This window comes from Marmota flaviventris, chromosome 19 (genome assembly GCF_047511675.1).
Source record: "Marmota flaviventris isolate mMarFla1 chromosome 19, mMarFla1.hap1, whole genome shotgun sequence".
NCBI lineage: Eukaryota > Metazoa > Chordata > Mammalia > Rodentia > Sciuridae > Marmota > Marmota flaviventris.
Genome location: NC_092516.1, coordinates 27,424,304 through 27,428,069, shown reverse-complemented (window position 1 = coordinate 27,428,069; position 3,766 = coordinate 27,424,304).

Here is a 3,766-nt window from a genome sequence, read left to right as displayed (position 1 = left end):
GAGTTTGTATTATTTTTTCATACAGCTGCAGCAGCAGCTGCCGGGGGCTTGGGGTTTATTTTTTTGGCGGGCGGGGTGGGAGGGCCATTTTGTCACTTTGCCTCAGTTGAGCATCTAGGAAGTGTTAAAACTGTGAAGCGCTCTCAGTGCACTTTGAACCTGGAAAATGGTCGCTCGGCCCATGGGTGACTGAGGGAGGCGGATGCTCGCCTCCCTGGGAACCAGGATGTGGAAGCAACGAAACCCAGACTCGAACAATAAAATCTGTGCTCCCCACCGGGGCCTCCTTGCCGTGTGCTGGGGCCAGGGGCAGAGCCGCTCTGAGAGGAGTGAGGGGGCCCCTGGGAGAGGAAAGCTGGGGGGCGGGCAGGGCGGAGGTGCCCCCCCCCCAGCAGGGGAAGTGGCCCAGCCAGGGTGGGAGGACTGCAGGGTGGGGGTGGGGATGGGGGTGGGCTCAGGAATCTCTAGAGGATTGTCTGCAGGTGTCAAGGACGGGGAGGCAAAACAGGGACCCGGGATCAGGGTACAGCCCAGTACCATGAGTGAGGCCCTGGTCCATCCCCAGCCTGCAAAAAAAAAAAAAGGATCAAGGGAAGAAGCGGGTGCTGGGTAAGCCCAGGTGATGGGAAGTGGTGACCTGCGTGGATCAGGGGGTTAAGGAAAGACTGGTCTCTTGAGAGACCTTGTATGGCATAACCCATGGACCCTGGTCTTGGTGGATTAAGATAACAGTGACCACTGTGCTCACAGTATATGTCTGTCCAGAACTTAGGAGTGTGGCTCCCTGGTAGAGCCCTTGTCTGGCCCAGGTGAGGCCCTGGGTTCCATCCCCAGCATCATACACACACACACACCCCACCTGTTTTTTTTTTTTTTTTATTGGGTTTTTTAAAAATATTTTATTTATTTTTTAGTTTTCGGCGGACACAACATCTTTGTTTGTATGTGGTGCTGAGGATTGAACCCAGGCCGCACGCATGCCAGGCGAGCACACTACCACTTGAGCCACATACCCAGCCCCTAAATTGGTTTGTTTTTAACTTTCAGTTGGGAGAGTTCTTGATTCTAGACACAGTCTGTCATCAGATAGATGATTTACAAATATGTAAATACGTTCTCGAATTCTGTGGGCTGTCCTCACATTTTTTTTCCCCTTTGGTACCAGGGATTGAACCTAGGGGTGCTTTACCAATGAGCCACATCCCTGGCCCTTTTTATTTTTATTTTCGAGATGGGCTCTCGATGTGTTGCTTAGAGCCTCGCTAAATTGCCCAGACTGGCCTCAAACTTTCGATCCTCCTGCCTCTGCCTCCCAAGCAGCTGGGATCACAGGTGTGCGTGCGCTCTTCACTTCTGATGGTGTATTGGGATGCCCAGAGGTTTTTAGTTTTAAGTTTTCTTTCTGCTCGGGCCTTTCACGTTCTAAGCTTCTGGAAGTGGGAAGCGAATTTCTGCAAGTGGGTTATTAGGTGCCGTGGAGGCCTCACTCCCAGCTCTGCCTCTCAGTCCCCAGCCCCGTGGAGTGTGGCTGAGAGAGAGAAGGCGCCGTCTGTTGGCCAGACTGCAGCCTGCGGGACACTCCACCTTTCACTACCTTTCGTGGAATGTCCTACCTCAGGAAAAGTAGCTGTAATTGGAGTCACTACTTAATCAACGTCACGATCCTGTCTTCTCCAAGAGGCATGACCTTGCAAAACAGCAGCTAAATGCAGAAAGGACAAGACATTTGCCACTCCTGCATGTTTCAAATCTCTGTTGGTCCTTGTCTCTCACCTTCTCCCAAAGATAAGAACTGCTTTTTTTTTTTTTTTTAATAGTCCTGGGTATTGAATTCGGATGTTTAACCAACCCATTATTATTATTTTTTTTTTTTTTGAGACTGGCCTTGAATTTAGAGTCCTTCCAAACTGCTGGGATTATAGGTATGTACCACCGAACCCAGCAGAATTGCTTTTTATTTGCCATCCTGAGAAGAAACTCAAAGGCCTTACACTTGGTCCTTCCTACCCCATGGGTCTGGAACACCAGTAGCTCAAGAGAACTATTCCAGCCTTACATGAAGAGCTGTAAAATTGCAGGGTGTGATGGCACATGCCTGTAATCTCAGCAATTTGGAAGGCTAAGGCAGGAGGATCACAAGTTAGAGGCCAGCCTCAGCAAATTAGCGAGGCTTTAAGCAATTTAGCTTTTAAGCAACTCAGTGAGACCCCATTTCTAAGTAAAATATAAAAAGGTCTGGGGATGTGGCTTGGGGGTTGAGTGCCCCAGGGTTTAGTTCCTGGTACCAAAAAAAAAAAAAAAAAAAAAGAAAGGAAAAAGGGAGGAGGAGGAAGAAAGAAGCAGCAGCCAGTCCCCACCTTCTGCCCCGGGGCAGCCAGCAGGGCCCAGTCTGCTGCCAGCTGTCTTCTCCATCTCACCCCACAGGGAGCCTCTCCAAGCCACAGGTGATCTCTGTGGTGACCCCTGGTAGGGAAAGGAACATGCTTTCAGTGCCGCTGTGATCCTGTTCAATGTCAAAGGACACTTTATTCCCTTACATCAAAGAAAATGTGACCATACCTGCAGACACACACGGCGGGCAGAGGGGTGCCTAGGACGTCCACCTCTCCAGGGCACGGGTTCTTGGAAGATGGAGCTCCAGAAGAAGGGAGGGTGAAGGGGTCCCCTGATCTGCAGGGAGTGGAGAGGGCAGAAGCTCCTCTGGGCGTCTCCATGGTCATGTTCATCCCAAGACGGGACACAGGGAGAGGGAGAGTCCTGGGGAGGTGGCAAACAGCACCGCGTGCCCCACCAACAGCGCCCTGTTCTGGACACATGTTCAGGGCAGATGTGCGTGGGGAGTGGGAGGGAGACCCGTGATGCAGGCCCAGTGGACCAGGGGGAAGCTTGCTCCGGCCCCCTGGTCCTTCAGCAAAGTACACCTGCCTTGCTCAGCGCCAAGGAGGGTGACCAAACTCTCCACCGAGCTGTCTCTCTCAGTCCAGTTTTATTCTAATGGTAAAGTAACCAGTGCATAGGGACGTATGCAGGTACATGGAGGGGTGTGTTCGTTAATTTTTACCAACACAAGTGAAAAAAAAAAAAAAAAGTCCTCAGTTCGAAGACAAGATTTGTGGAGGGGAAGGAGGACCAGGGATTGATCCCGGGCGCTTTACCACTGAGCCCCAGCCCCAGCCCTTTTTTTATTTTTTTGAGACAGGGTCTTGCTAAATTTCTGAGACTGACCTTGGATTTGCAATCCTCCTGCCTTAGTTTCCCAAGCTGCTGGGATTACAAGAGTGTCCCACTGTTCTGGCTAAAATTGGTTTTTTGTTGTTGTTTTGTTTTTGGACTAGGGATTGAATTCAGGGGCACTTGACCATTGAGCTCCATCCCCAGCCCTATTTTGTATTTTATTTAGAGGCAGGGTCTTACTGAGTTGCTTAGAGCCTCACCATTGCCAGGGCTGGCTTTGAACTTGAGATTCTCCTGTCTCAGCCTCCCAAACTGCTGGGATTACAGGCATGCGCCATCATGCCAGCTATAATTTTTTTTTATTAACAATCATACATACATTAAAGAACTCAAGAGAAATGCTGGGTGTGGTGACCACACCTGTAATCCTAGTGTGGAGACTAAGGCAGGAGGATCTCCAAGTCCAAAGCCAGCCCCTGCAACTTAGCGATGTCCTGTCTCAAATTTTTTAACAAAGGGCTGGGGATGTGGCTCAATGATAGAGCACCCCTGGGATCGATCCCCAGTACCCCCTACCCCCCAAAAAACTAAT